General features: G+C 34.9%; 1 long non-coding RNA gene across 1 annotated transcript in view; it reads left to right on the forward strand.

Moving 5' to 3' along the window:
- The window catches only part of LOC136026784 (uncharacterized), a 26490-nt gene extending 13769 nt beyond the window's left edge, over window positions 1-12721 (forward strand). Inside the window, exons 2-3 of the long non-coding RNA XR_010617426.1 lie at window positions 6070-6201; window positions 12247-12721. This is a non-coding gene — a long non-coding RNA (uncharacterized LOC136026784). The remainder of the gene's footprint in view (window positions 1-6069; window positions 6202-12246) is intronic.
- Window positions 12722-16700: the final 3979 nt, after the last annotated feature.

Here is a 16700-nt window from a genome sequence, read left to right on the forward strand (position 1 = left end):
CAAGAAACCTTCGGGAAACGAAACATTTCACAATTATTTTAGGGGGGCCGAAGTCCCCCCCCCTACGTACTTGTCAGTGTCAGTGGTATGTAGTTTTTAAGTTACAAATTTACATTAATATAATTTTGAAAGGGGAGAATGACAAATAAAAGAAAGAGCAACAAAGAAATTTTTGTTCTCTATTTTTGTTCTATTCATTAAAATAATTTAATATTTAAATCCTAAATACGTTAGAATACTTAAGTATTAAATTATTTAAGATACGTTATACTCGCCTATACTCGTCTATACTCGCCTTTATGTTAATAAATTGCCAAATTCCTTTAGTTTTTCTTTGCAAGACGATCTCTTTATTACTTATTTCTGGTGAAAACTAAAAATTCCCTCGGCTTTTTCAAAATAATCTAAGCAATGATTAACAACGACTCCCAATTGATCTGCAAATATAATTTTTGGAGAAAAAAATACCTCTGAATTTTTCAGGCCCAATTAGTTTTTACGGGAGGAATATTATGGCCCTTAGACTGTAATACCCTTTCTAAATATGGCCCTTGGGTCTTCTAGTAAAATTTATGTTAGTATTAAGACAGAAAAAAAGAACCAAAATTAGAGTTAAAAATTTTTAAACAGTATAATTTATCATTTTTTTATATATAAAAATATGAAAAATTATTTTTATAAGTTAGTTTGAAAATTAAGACTAAGAATGTCTTATGAAACAGCCGTCACACGAAGTTTCTCAAGCAGAATGTGAATCATTTCCATTGGTTCTCTCAGGAATAGAAACTCGTTTTAAGCGGTTTTTTTTCATATTCCTCCGGGAACGTTTTAAATTGCAAATCATTTTAAAAAGCTTGTGAATAATACAAACAAATGATTTATACATACATTATTGGAAAATAGAGAGAAACATCACAGAATCTTAAAGATTATGGAGGTCGCATGTTATTGAACCCCTGAGATATTGGAGATAAGCATCAGATCAATATGGGCCTCCTAACCTCCGTTCATTTAAAAGAATGTGTTTAAACTGAGCTTGCAGAATCGATGTGTAGAAAGTGATTGCTCCGGATTTATTATAGAGGTATTTTTAGTTTTAGTGAGAAATAACAGGTCTTACTCATGACCTTCCATGAGGGAGAAGGTGAAAGCTTAGGTATAAATATTTTTCTGATATCTCCCTCATGAGAGAAACTAAAATTTTTATCTAAAAAAATAATTCTCAACAATTGTTAACTCAGGTATAACATTTTGCAACCTGGACATATTTTAAATCTACCCACACCTAAAACGGGGCATAGGTTCTTCTTTTAGTTATTCCAAACTTATGAAGTTTGTAGGGTAGTACCATATTTTTGCCAGTGTTGCCAAGCTTAACTGTAAAAATAGCTAATTAAAATTAATTAGATAAATTTAACAAAGATTTGTCCGTAAAATGTAAATGCTAATAATTTTCCTAACGACAAATACGCCTTCAAAAGAAAGCCATTCCTTTTTAAATTTCGGATTTTTCTCTTACATGCCTTTTTTTCTTTCTTTTTCGCACTTTTTTTTATTTTGCTCTACCATTAATACCAGTGGCGACGCTTTTAAGTGTTTTTTAATAAAATTGAATTTATAATTATTTTCTAAATATTTGATAATAGTTGCATAAGTTTCTGCTTAAACAAGCAGAAAATTCGGATTTTATTTCCACTGCCTAAACTGTGTCGTTAATATCAACATAAATTGAAGCTGGCTTTCAATATTGTCTAATCAAAACTCTGTCGTGTATACAAAATGAAAGGGCTTTCTTTTTAAAAATCAACTATGCATCTGTTACTTTAATCAACGTAATAATGTTGTGTTTTCTTGAATCTTAATTTTTTTTCAAATTGTTTTTTTAGGAGAAAAAGAACCTGATTAGCTGACTGGACGGCAGTTTTTGCATTCTTTCACTTTCCTTCACTTTCCAAACAGATATGGACACAGACAGAATTTTTGCAGAACACTTGACTTACGGCTCGTTAGGCTGATTGAAAGGCAGTTTCTACATTCTTTCACTTCACTTTATGAAATAGAAACGGAGTCGGACGAAATTTTCAAAGAACATATGACTAATGGCTCTTTAGGGTGATTGGACGGCAGGTTTTGTGTTCTTTCACTTTACTTCAATTTCGAAACAGAAACGGAGATGACTGAATTTAGCAGAACGTGTAACTTACGACACTTTAGGCTGATTCAACAGCAGTTTCTACATTCTTTCACTTCACTTTACCAAACAGAAATTGAGTCGGACAGAATTTTCAAAAAACATTTGGCTAATGGCTCTATAGGCTGATTGGACGGCAGTTTTCGCATTCTTTCACTTTACTTAAATTTCCAAACAGAAATGGAGACGGACAGAACATGTGACTAAGGGGTCTATAGGCTGATTGGACGGCAGTTTTGGAATTTTTTCACTTTACTTCAGTTTACAAACAGAAACGGTGACAGACAGAATTTTTCTAAAACTTTTGATTTACGGGTCTTTAGGCTGATTCCACAGCAGTTTCTACATTCAAGAGAGACTGCATTTTTTGCAGAACTCTTGACTTACGGTTCGTTAGGCTAATTGAACGGCAGTTTTTGCATCCTTTCACTTTACTTCACTTTACCAAACAGAAAAAGAGACAGACAGAAATTTTGCAGAACGTCTGGCTTACAGCTCTTTAGGCTGATTCAACAGCAGTTTCTACATTCGAGAGAGACTGAATTTTTGCAAAATTCGTGACTTGCGGCTCGTTAGGCTGATTGAACGGCAGTTTTTGCATTCTTTCACTTTACTTCACTTTACCAAACAGAAAAAGAGACAGACAGAAATTTTGCAGAACGTCTGGCTTACAGCTCTTTAGGCTGATTCAACAGCAGTTTCTACATTCGAGAGAGACTGAATTTTTGCAAAATTCGTGACTTGCGGCTCGTTAGGCTGATTGAACGGCAGTTTTTGCATTCTTTCACTTGACTTCACTTTACCAAACAGAAAAAGAGACAGACAGAAATTTTGCAGAACGTCTGGCTTACAGCTCTTTAGGCTGATTCAACAGCAGTTTCTACATTCGAGAGAGACTGAATTTTTGCAAAATTCGTGACTTGCGGCTCGTTAGGCTGATTGAACTGCAGTTTCTACATTCTTTCACTTCGCTTTACCAAACAGAAACGGAATCGGATGGAATTTTCAAAAAAACATATGACTAATGGCACGTTAGGCTGATTAGACGGCAATTTTTGCATTCTTTTACTTTCCCAAAAGAATTGAAGACAGACAGAATTTTTGCAGAGCGCATGACTTACGGCTTGTTAGGTTGATTGAACGGCAGTTTTTTCGCTTTACTTTCGCTTCACTTTCCAAACAGAAACAGAAAGAATTTTTCCAGAATGCGTGACTTACGGCTCTTTAGGCTGTTTGAGCGGTAGTTTCTATATTCTTTCACTTCAATTAACAAAACGGAAACGGAGTCGAACCGAATTTTCGTAGAACAGGTGACGTAGAACAGAAACGGAGTCAGTTGGAAAATTTGCAGATCAGGTGACTTACGGCTCGTTAGGTTGATTGAACGGGAGTGTCTACATTCTTTCGCTTTTCTTTCAGAACAGAAACGGAGACAGAATTACTTTTTCCAAAATACGTGACTTACGGCTCTTTAGGCTGTTTGAGCAGTAGTTTCTAAATTCTTTCACTTCAATTAACCAAACGGAAACGGAGTCGAACGGAATTTTCGCAAAACAGGTGACTTACGGCTCGTTAGTTTGATTGAACGGCAGTCTCTTCATTTTTTCGCTTCGCTTTCCAAAGATAAACAGAGAAAGAAAGAATTTTTGCAGAATACGTGACTTACGGCTCTTTAGGCTGATTGAGCGGCAGTTTTTATATTCTTTCGCTTCACTGTACAAAACAGAAACGGAGTCGGACGCAATATTCGCAGAAGAGTCGACTTACGGCTTGTTAGGTTGATTGAACGGCAGTTTCTTCTTTCGTAGCTTCGCTTCCCAAAGAGAAACGCCGAAAGAAAGGATTTTTGCCGAATGCTTGACTTATGGCTCTTTAGGCTGATTGAACAGCAGTTTTTATATTGTTTCACGTCACTTTACCAAACAGAAATGGAGTCAGTTGGAATATTTGCAGATCAGGTGACTTACGGCTCGTTAGGTTGATTGAACGGGAGTTTCTACATTCTTTTGCTTTTCTTTCAGAACAGAAACGGAGACAGAATTTTTTTTTTCCAAAATACGTGACTTACGGCTCTTTAGGCTGATTGAGCGGCAGTTTTTATATTCTTTCGCTTCACTGTACAAAACAGAAACGGAGTCGGACGCAATATTCGCAGAAGAGTCGACTTACGGCTTGTTAGGTTGATTGAACGGCAGTTTCTTCTTTCGTAGCTTCGCTTCCCAAAGAGAAACGCCGAAAGAAAGGATTTTTGCCGAATGCTTGACTTATGGCTCTTTAGGCTGATTGAACAGCAGTTTTTATATTGTTTCACGTCACTTTACCAAACAGAAATGGAGTCAGTTGGAATATTTGCAGATCAGGTGACTTACGGCTCGTTAGGTTGATTGAACGGGAGTTTCTACATTCTTTTGCTTTTCTTTCAGAACAGAAACGGAGACAGAATTTTTTTTTTCCAAAATACGTGACTTACGGCTCTTTAGGCTGATTGAACTGCAGTTTCTATATTCTTTCACTTTCCAAACACAAACGGAGACTGACATAATTTTGCAAAATACTAGACTTGCAGCTCTTTTGGCTGATTAAACGGTAGTTTTAAATATTTTTGCTTCATCTTAAACAGAAACGGCGTCGGATGGAATTTTTGCAGAAGATGTGACTAATGGCTTGTTAGGATGATTAAACAGCAGTTTCTAAATTATTTCGCTTCACTTTCCAAACGGGAACGGATTCGGACGGAATTTTCGAAGACCATGTGACTAATGTCTCTTTAGGCTAATTGGACGCCAGTTTTTGCATTCTTTCACTTTACTTCACTTTCCAAACAGAAATACAGATGTACAGAACATATGACTAAGGGCTCGTTAGGCTAATTCGACGGCAGTTTCTACACTCTTTCACTTCATTTTACCAAACAGAAACAGATTCAGACGAAATTTCCACGGAACATGTGACTAATGGCCTTATACCTATTTGAATCTGGTCGAAGGTATGGTCCCAATTTAGTTCTAAAGTCAAACGTTTGCCAAATAGCCTATCCAAAAGACCATGGTGCGTTGAAGCACTGCTCATTAAAAGGGAAAATATTCAAACGATTAAAAAAGACTGGAGTGACATTAAAATTTAAAATGCACATGAATTATTCCGTATATGAAAGGGGCTGTCCCCTCCTCAACGCTCCGCTCTTTACGCAAAATTTTTTTATTGTTTTAAAAAGTAAAGTTGTGAGAAACTTGTTTTTTGTACATTTTTAAATATCGCTGCAAAATCCAGTGCCCCTTTCATGGAAATTTTCTTCCCGATGATAAAATCATCCATGGAAAGATCCTGCCTGGTAATTTAAAGGATTAAAATGAAAACTTGAAGCTAATAGTAAATTTTAAACTTTTTATTTATTATTATTGATATATTTATGATGTTTTTTAATTATTATAATTTTGTTTGGTATTATGGCAGAGTTGTTGGCAGGAGAGGGGCTGGCCTGTTTTAGTCACGTTCATATTATTTGGAAGATGAAGGTGTTATGGGTTGGTTTCTCGCATCACGTCGTCCTAATGTTATTAGTGAATCATAGGCTACTGAATATTTTACTTTTCGTTTTATTTCTCCTCTCTTCCCTGTTTTCCTCGTCATGGAGCCTTTTTTCGAGGGGAGGGGGAGTCAACGTGATTTTTCAAGTATTTTGTGACAATTCATTGTTGAATAGATGAGCTCTGAACTCGAGGTAGCTGGCCACTAAAAAAGTTGGGCTACCAGTCAACTAGTCATATGCTACCAGTTAACTTCCTTCTTTACCTTGGTCAGCTCTATATGGACTAAATGATTATTATCTGGATTCAATTGAACTCTAATACTGCTCTAATACCATTTCTACAAATTAGGTATCGGCAGTTAAGAACACAATCAAGACTTAGGAAAATAATTTTTGACAAGTTTCTGATGGACAGAGCTGAAAAAGAGAGGAAGAGTGAGGACTTCAGAGCTCTTCTTGAAGAGGCCAGCCTTGCTGCAAGGTAATTTTTGTTTTCTTTTTTTGGTCTGCAGATTAAAAAATTGCATATCAATCTAAGGCGAGTAATTATGTCTACTATGTCTACGTAGAAATAAATTGAAAACCACACCACTTTTGCATTATACAAATTTCTACTTGTTGTGTATTGATCGTAATGAATATGTTTTATTTATTAAATAGTTGTTTTTTTTCAAATTTCTGCTAGTAAAACATGTTGCAAGGTAAAGAAAAGTTGGTGTTGCTAAAATTAAATTAAAATAAAATTAATTATTGAAATACTTAAACTTTGGAACCAATTTAGCTCAGGTAATTTGGCAAACGGTTTTAGCACTAAATCTACGGTTTTGACACAAAATCAATGGTAATTGATTGTCAGTTTGGCAAATGTAAGATGGTGCTGGATTTTGGACGAAAAAACCAGCACCATTTTACATTTGACTTTTCTTGGCATTTTTTTTTTTCAGTTTAATAATACAATGAAGTTAATGTACTTGGCAAAACCTAGTGTAGTAAGAAGTGTCATATCTCAGTTTCAGACAACATATAGGAAGTTTGGAAAAAGATGCCAAAACACCACACGCTAAATGGTGTTGGTGGCTTTTCTTAGCACTAGCACAAATCTCCACTCTTTTAAGTTACCCCATACTCTGTGGACCAGACCAACTTACATCTAGTTGAAACCTCTCAACAAAAATTCATGTACTGCACATGCGGTGGTTTATATTCAGTTAAATAAAATTTATAGTATTCCTTAATGACAATCTTAAGATTTTTGCAATCTTTTAGATCTGTCAGTAAAAGGTTCACTGATGATAGCTAATTTTAGGAAATTAAAATCCGATGACAACATTGTTTCTTTCTTTTTTTAAATTCAAAAATAGACTATAATATTACCCCAATAGAATCAAACCGGATCTTGTTATTTTTCTATACTTCTAAAAATAAATAAAAGTCAATCGCATTTATTTCTTCTTTTTTTTACTCTAAGACTCCATGCGTGTTACAACTATTCCTGCATAATTCACTTTGATTTCCTCCACTTTACTACCTATCTATTTTACCTCTTACTCAGCAGCCCATACCTTTTCACCTTTCTAATTCCTCACATACATAAGTTTTTTCTCATTTCACATTTTATCTACCTTTCCTAAGAAAAACTAGACCTACGTTGCCTGGGCACGTGAAGTGTTGCGGCAACCTTTGTCCGGCTTCGCCAACTAAAGTGTTGCGAGATCAAAATTTTGGTTTTGTTTCTTCGCTATTGATCAGTAATCACATGATCAAAGGCTATTCCTCCGCGTTGAAAAAACAACAATAAAATAGTATCGAAAGTAAGGACTAAATTGACTTTCCAGCCAGTTGAACTTTATCCTTTTCAACCGTAGACACCGTGACGGATGAAAGCTTGGAACAATAACTTATACAATCTAGTTGGTATTATAAAGCTATCCCTAATTTTTCAGGATCAAAGTACCAGAGATGACATTCTATTAATTAATACAAAACTATCTCATTGTTTTACATTCTCGTTTGTGCTTGTTTCTTAACTATCGGCTAAATGATGAAGTTTTCGGAATATCAAAGTTTTAAAACGGTATGTTCAAACAAGAACGCAATCAGCTATTACATGACCAAAGGCTATGCCTCAGTGTTGAAAAAAATAACAACTATAAAATAATATCGAAAGAAAGGACTAAATTAACTTTGCGGCCAGTTGAACTTTATCTTTTTCAATCGTAGACATTGTGACGGATGGAAACATAACAATCTATGTATATAAAAATAATTTGTTTGTCGACTGACGTCATGTTTGTCGAATGACGTCATTATGAGGCGTAATTTTTGTCGACTGACGTCTTTATAAGGATTGAGCATTATGACGTCATGTACGTATTTTGTAAGTTTTTATATGACGTCATTATAAGTTGCCGTCATTATTAGTACATAAGGCTTTGTATATGACGTCATTATACGTATATAAGGCTTGCGATTCAAAGAGAATATTTAGTATAAATCCTACAATGGCAGAAGAAACAGCTGAGGAATCAAATCGTGCCGAAGAATCAAACAGGCTTGTGGCTCAAAGAGATAATACCAAACAAGAGCAACGTAAAAACAGGGTTGCGGCTATAAGAGAAAGTATCAAAAGAAATTGTGCCGAGGAATCACAAGAGCAACGTAACAACAGGCTTGCTGCTCAAAGAGATAATGCCAAAAGAAAGCGTGCGAGGAATCACAAGAACAATAGGAAAATAGGCTTGCAGCTCAAAGAGAAATTACCAAAAAAATCGTGCCGAGAAATGCAACGTTCACGTAGCAAGAGCAAACGGAAAACAGGCTTGCGGTTCAAAGAGATAATGCCAAAAGAAAAGGTGCCGAGGAATCACATGAGCAACGTGAAAATAGGCTTGCGGCTTCAAAGAGAAATAACCAAAAAAATCATGCCGAGGAATAACAAGAGCAACGTGAAAACAGGCTTGCGGCTCAAAGAGATAATGCCAAAAGAAAGCTTGCCGAGGAATCACAAGAACAACGTGAAAACAGGCTTGCGGCGACCGGAACACCGGGACACAGGGAATATAAATGACGACCGGGACACAGGGACACAACTACAACGGTTACACCAGGAGGGGTGCACAGGGGGGATTTCTAAATGACGACGGGGAACAAAGGCAATATTCGATTAGCAATCACCATCAACAAAGCTCAAGGGCAATCATTAGAAAAATGCGGTATAGATCTGAATACGGATTGTTTTTCAGATGGACAATTATATGTTGCATGATCAAGAGTCGGTAAACCTGACAATCTATTTATATTTACAGACAATGGGGCAGCGAAGAATGCTGTATATTTGCAAGTTTTACGTAGTTAAAACATAATTATGTCTATTTATATTCAGAGGTGGGGCACAGGGACACAACTACAAAGGCGCGTGGCGGCTTACGCATGCGGGGGGCTTGGGGGGGGGGCGTGAAGCGCCACACCAACAGCTAGTATCTTATACAATCTAGTTGGTATTATAAAGCTATTTGTAACTTTTCAGGATTAAGACACCATAGGTGACACTAATAATTACGAAACTACCTCATTGTTTTACGTTATCGTTTGTACCCGTTGCGTAAACACCAACTTTCACAAATGCCTTGCCCAAAGTGAACATATTCTTACTTACAAGTTCCTCTCCCGTGATAGACATCAAATTCATCGGAAACAAATAAATGGGTACACCAACTAGCAAAGTTTGCAAACCCCTCCTCGATGAAGATCATTGTAGCCCAACAGCCGATTATTACTTACAAGTCCCCTACATGTCTTGCCACTGGAACCAAATTGGTTTAACCATCAAATACACTGGAAACAAATAACAGGTACACCAACTAGCAAAAGTGGCAAACCCCTCATTGTCGAAGATGATTATGAACTAACAGCCGTTTCTCGTCCAAAGTGAACCGATTGTTTCTTATAAGTCCCTCTCCCGTAATAGGCATCAACTTCACCGGAAAGAAACAAATGGGTACACCAACTAGCATAGTTTTAAACCCCTCATCGCTGAATTTGACTGTAGCCTAACAGCAGATTATTACTTACAAGTCCCCAACATGTCTTACCACTGGAAGTAAATTGGCTTTTCCATCAAAGACACTACAAACAAATAATAGGTACACCAACTATCAAAAGTTGCTAAGCCATCATTGTCGAAGATGATTATTACCTAACAGCCGACTGATGCATACAAGTCCTCTATATGTCTCACAATTTGTATCGACCTAGATTTTGTTTCAGTGTGTACCTTAATACTGAAGTTGAACTCGAGAATGGAGCTTTCCACTCGAAAGTAGAAACATGGTTTGATGAAACGAAAGCTTGGCTGCACAACTTCAGATACTCCTCTCTGACATAGGCTATATAACTCCACTTCACTTCGCACACCATAGGCACTGGCTCGTGGACTAGCAAAAACCATCCCTTTTGCCCTCAGGCAAGAGTTTTGCGGAGCTTTCCAAAATTTAATGTCATATTCATCAATCTGGTCTGAGGTCCACACTTTCCGTAAAAACTGAACAGGTTATTCATAGAAACCCTTACCGGTTTCCAGGAATAAGCCAAGATCGGTGGATTAGGAAAAAAAAAAAAAGGGTCAAAACCAAAGTATTGCTCTCGCAACACAATTGTTTGTGATGACAACATTGTTAATGTAGAAGCTATAAATTTTAAAAAAATCCAGTGCTTAAACTTAAAGTTTAGCTTTAAGATTTCTTCAGTGATTTAACATATGGAATACATCAACTGGAGAGGACGGAAAAAAGTTTGTTCTTTTTTCGCCTTTTTTAGACCAGGGTAAGTGGAGGGGGGGGGAATTTGCCCCATGAACTCAAACCCGTCTTGTAATATAGATATTTTAAACGGGTGCTAAACTTATCTGTCATTCTTTCAAGAACCCATAAAAAAAAGTTATAATGAACTCGTTGTTTGCAAGAAAGGATTTTAGCTTCATGGGAATAATATCAAAAATCTCGTTTCTTGAAAATGTAAAAAAAAAAACACAATAAAAATAAATTTCTGAAATTATACATACAAAACAATTATGAGCTATTTTCGCTTCAGACTAAATAACTGCAGATACTGAAGATATTTAATGTTTTCTTTTATGCCAAAACTATTAATCTATTGCCAAAAGCTTTGATCTTGAACCAAAACCGTTGATTTTATCCCAAAACCGTTGAAATCGTGAAAAAACCCTTGAATTCGTGCAAAAACCTTTTTCTTTCTCTTTGGCTCTTGTTTATTTATATATTTTTTGTTTTTGTCTTATTTATTTGTTCCTTTCCTGCCTTGGTATAGACCCTTAGATCATAATTTCTTAAATTTTGTATTGTTATCCCCCCCCCCTTCCCAAAAAAGTTAAAATTAAAATCTTACTACATACTTACTAAGCATAATAGCTTCAGCCCAATATTCTCATTAGTTAATGGTTGGTGCCAATTCAATGTATGCTAACTAATAATATTAAGTAAGGCTAATTCAATATTATTTGTTTTATTTTACATTTGAATATTTAATGGATATTTAGCAATTAATGTAATGCATCAATTTGATTTTAATTTATTTTATTCTTAACATAGTTTATCAATAGTTACATTAAAGGATTTTTCGTTTTTTCAATTTTTTCCGATTGTGCCAAAACATTAAACGATTAAAAGAGACTGGAGTGATATTAAAACTTAAAAAGCACATAAATTATCCCGTATATGAAAGTGTCTGTCCCCTCCTCAACGCCCCGCCCTTTACGCTAAAGCTGTTTATTGTTTTAAAAAGTAAAGTTTTGACAAACTTGTCTTTTGTAATTTTTTTTTGTTAAAAAAGCTGAAAAATCCAGTGCCCCTTTCATGGAAATTCTCTTCCCCATGATGAATTCCACCATGGAAAGATCATCCCACATAATTTAAAGGGTTAAAATGAAAACTTTAAGCTAGGAGTAAATTTTAAACTTTTGATTTATTATTATTGTTGATACATTTGTAATGTTTTTAAATTATTCTAGTTACGGTTTGTATTATGGCAGAGTTGTTGGCAGGGGAGGGGGAGGCTGGCCTATGCTAGTCAAGTTCGTATTATTCTCAAGATGAAGGTGTTACGTGTTGATTTCTCTCATCACGTCGTCTTATTGTTATTAGTAAATTATAGGCTACTGAATATTTTACTTTTCATTTTATTTCTTCTTTCTTCCCTGTTTTCCTCGTCATGGAGCCTTTTTTGGAGGGGAGGGGGAGTCAACGTGATTTTTCGCGTATTTTGTGACAATTAATTGTTGAATAGATGAGCTCTGAATTCGAGGTAGCTGGCCGCTAAAAAAGTTGGGCTACCAGTCAACTAGTCATATGCTACCAGTTAACTTCCTTCTTTACCTTGGTCAGCTCTATATTAACTAAATGATTATTATCTGGATTCAATTGAACTCTAATACTGCTCTAATACCATTTCTACAAATTAGGTATCGGCAGTTAAGAACACAACCAAGACTTAGGAAATTTTTTTTTGACAGGTTTCTGATGGACAGAGCTGAAAAAGAGAGGAAGAGTGAGGACTTAAGAGCTCTTCTTGAAGAGGCCAACCTTACTGCAAGGTAATTTTTTTTTCTTTTTTTTGGTCTGCAGATTAAAAAATTGCATATCTAAGGCAAATAATTACGTTTACTATAACTACGTAGAAATAAATTGAAAACCACACCACTTTTGCATTATACAAATTTCTACTTGTTGTGTATTGATCGTAATGAATATATTTTATTTATTAAATTTTTTTTCAAATTTCTGCTAGTAAAACATGTTGCAAGTTAAAGAAAAGTTGGTGTTGCTAAAATTAAATTAAAATAAAATTAATTATTGAAATACTTAAACCTTGGAACCAATATAGCTCAGGTAATTTGTTTAACGGTTTTAGTACTAAATCACCGGGTCTGGTACTAAATCTACGGTTTTGGCACAAAATCAATGGTAATTGATTGTCAGTTTGGCAATTTGTTCAGCAGTTTTAGTTTCAAAATCAACAGTTTTTTTAAAATTTAATCTGTTTTGGCGCAAAATCAACGGCCAAAAAATTAGGAAATTTGTAAATTTGATCATTAAGTTTGAAAAAAGGTTTGAAAGGTTGAAAAGTTTGGAAGGGCTTGTTAGGACTAGCCCCAATCCCCACCCTTATAAGTTACCCATACTCTGTGGACCGGACCAACTTACATCTAGTTGAACCTCTCAACAAAAATTCATGTAATGCACTTGCGGTGGTTTATATTCAGTTAAATAAAATTTATGGTGTTTCTTAATGACAATCTTAAGACTTTTGCAGTTTTTAGATATGACAGTAAATGCTTCGCTGATCATAACTAATTTTAGGCAATTAACATTCGATTCAAATTTTCAACATTTTTTTTTATTCAAAAATAGACTATAATATTACTCGGATAGAATCAAACCATATGTTGTTAATTTTCTGTACTCCTAAAAATAAAATAAAAGTCAATCGCATTTCTATCTTCTTTTTTTACTCTAAGACTCCATGCTTGTTGCAATTTATTTTTCAGGACTATTTTTCTATTTCAAAATCTATTTATCAATTTTTCAGGTACGCCTTTCCCTCGGAAAAAAAAAAAAATACACGAGTACTCTTCTGTCATGTTACATCAATCAGAATGTCCTTTTTTGGGAGAGGTAGTAGAGGCTAGCACCAAATTTTGATCTAGATATTTTGAATTTGCCAGGCTCTTCCACTTAAAATGGCTGAGGAGTCAATCTTTGAGGTAATGAGGTGAAAGGGTGTGAATATCACGTCTAAAATCGTGTCTAAGACTGGATTATCTACAAATAGGGAAATACAGGCACTTTGTATCAAATCAGTGATATATCATTGCATTATAAATTATATTCTTTTTTATATAATACTTTATATTCTCTTTTATATAATACTCTTTATATATATCTTTATATATATCTTTATATTTATCTTTATATTTATATCTTTATATCTTATATATATCTTTATATTTATATACTATCTGTTGGGGTGGCGCTTCACGCCACCCCAACACCTAGTTGGTGAGGGCGCTTCGCACCCCCCAAGCCCCCCCCGCGCGCGTAAGTCGTTACGTGCCATTGTAGTTGTGTCCCACCTGTGAATATAAATATATATATATATATATATATATATATATATATATATATATATATATATATATATATATATATATATATATATATATATATATATATATATTATATATATTTTTAACTACGTAAAACTTGCGAATATACAGCATTCTTCGCTGTCCCATTGTCTGTACATATAAATAGATTGTCAGGTTTACCGACTCTTGAACATGCAATATATAATTGTCCATGGGAAAAACAATCCGTATTCAGATCTATACCTCATTATTCTAATGATGGCCCTTGAGCTTTGTTGATGGTGATTGCTAATTAAACATTCCCTGTGTCCCTATCGTCATTTATATATCCCCCTGTGCCCCCCCGGCGTCCCTGTTGTAGTTGTATCCCTGTGTCCCAGTCGTCATTTATAGTCGACAAACATGACGTCAGTCGACACACAAACATGACGTCAGTCTACACACACGTCCCAGTCGTCATTTGTGTCCCGGTGTCCCAGTCTGTAATTTCTCTTTGAGTGTCCCGGTCGTCATTTATATTCCCTGTGTCCCGGTCTATATATACATTCGTTTTTGAATTGGTATATGATGAAATAAATTTTGTGTTTTTTTCCTTTTTTTCTTTTTAGTTTTTTTTTTGGTTTTTACCTATTTTTTGGCTTTTTAGTTTTTTTTCTTTTTTCTTTTTAGTTTTTTTTGTAGTTTTTACCTTTTTTATTTTTTTTTATTTTATTTTTTTTAGTTTTCTTTTTCTCCTTTATTTTTCAATTTTTTTCCTTTTTTTAGTTTTTTTTCTTTTTCAGTTTTTAGTTTTTTTATTAGTTTTTAGTTGTTTTTTCTTTTTAGTTTTTTTGCTGTTTTTACCCTATTTTTAGTTTATTTAGTTTTTTTCTGTTTTAGTTTTTAGTTTTTTACCTTTTTTTAGTTTTTTTTTAGTTTTTTAGCTTTTTTAGTTTTTTTAGTAGTTTTTACCTGTTTTTTTTTTTTTCTTTTTTAGTTTTTTTCTTCTTCTTTTGTGTTAATGCTAAAGGCAAGGTTCGAGCCTGGAACCTCTCGGACCTAGAACCTGGAACATAACGCTTTACCAACTCAGCTATTTCGGCTTGAATACATTTACCTTTTTTATTTATTTATTTTTTTTTTTTTAGTTTTCTTTTTCTCCTTTATTTGTCAGTTTTTTTTTCTTTTTTTGTTTTTTTTTTCTTTTTCAGTTTTTAGTTTTTTAGTTGTTTTAGTTTTTTTTTAGTTTTTTAACTTTTTTAGTTTTTTTTAATATTTTCTTTTGTTTTTTTTGTAGTTTTTATCTTTTTTAGTTTTTCTTCTTCTTTTGTATTAATGCTAAAGCCAAGGTTCGAGCCTGGAACCTCTCGGACCTAGAACCTGGAACATAACGCTTTACCAACTGAGCTACTGTATTTGTATTTGTATCGGATTAACGACGCTTCTTGACTACTAAGGTCCCTGCGTCGGCCCTGTAGTCCATTCCTGCAGCATGGTTCGATCTCTGGGTCCCGTATTACCACGCTAAGGTCAAACCCACTGCGCCAACACAGGTAGCTATAGAACTGAGCTACTTCGGCTTGAATACATTCATTTTTGAATTGGTATGTGATGAAATAATTCAGACGTCATATGCGGACAGTGACATCACTGGACAGACACACAGACAACTTATTTATATATATATAGATATACTAGCTGTTGGGGTGGCACTTCGCGCCACCCCAACACCTAGTTGGTGGGGGCGCTTCGCACCCCCCCCCCAAGCCCTGTTATATGTAATACTTTATAGTATTATAAATAGTTATGCTGTTCTTGTAACAAGACGTTTACAATATCACAATTTGTGGTCGAATTTCTTTTTTCTCGGTATTATATTTTCTGGAAAGTCATGGAACGCCCCCTTGTTAAAGATTTGAAATATGACGTAGATCAGACACTGCTGCTAGAAGATGAATACGTTTTTGAGCAAAGACTGACTTAATGCTATCAACTGATATAAGAGCTTTGGCAAGTCCTATCCTTATATGCTATACCAGATAAACATGTTAAAGTGATTAGAGCTGTGCAAGAGAGTTAAATTGCTGTTGTTAAGTTAGGAAATGAGCTTAGTAGCTGGTTTTGTATAGAATCAGAAGCTAAGTAGGGCTGAGTTCTATCCCCCTCTGCGTGGATCATTTTAATGCACTTTGTCCTAGTTATTGCGGTTTAAAGTATTTGGGATATAGATTGGAGAAGCCTTTTTGGGTTCTTATTCTCAACAGAGTTTGCCATATATATTTCATTGAGAGTTCGTTCCAGGGGAAGGGGGCTACTTGGACTATAGCTAGTCGCAAGAAGGGTTTTGTCTTCAGACTGGGTTGAACAGCCAGTCACTGGAACTCTCGTTGCAGGAATATATCGGCCAAGGTATACTTTTAAAGCAAGTCCATCTTTTGCCTTCGTCTGAGCTGTATGGTCTTTTGCTACCTTCTCTTTACTGCACGTGTATTCTTATGCTACTGAATAAAGACCACATACCGACGTTAATTATATTGACTATCTTTGAGAACTTACGTAAACTATTGCATCAGCCGATATGAAAGGGATATAAACAAGAAGTTTATATTGACAAAGGCTATTGAAGAGTATGGAGTCAAATGGGAAAATAAAACTCTCATAGACTTTGGCTGTGTTAAGCGTCCTAGATGAAAATATTAGCAAAATAAATGATTTCTCGGAAGTTTTGAAAGGTCTATAGGATAGATCTGTATAAAAGCATAGGCTTGAAAATTAACGTTAAGAAGACTAAGTCACCTAGACTCGGAATGAGTAGTGAGGGGGTAAATATCTAGAGGTGA

This window comes from Artemia franciscana, chromosome 5 (genome assembly GCF_032884065.1).
Source record: "Artemia franciscana chromosome 5, ASM3288406v1, whole genome shotgun sequence".
Taxonomy (NCBI): domain Eukaryota; kingdom Metazoa; phylum Arthropoda; class Branchiopoda; order Anostraca; family Artemiidae; genus Artemia; species Artemia franciscana.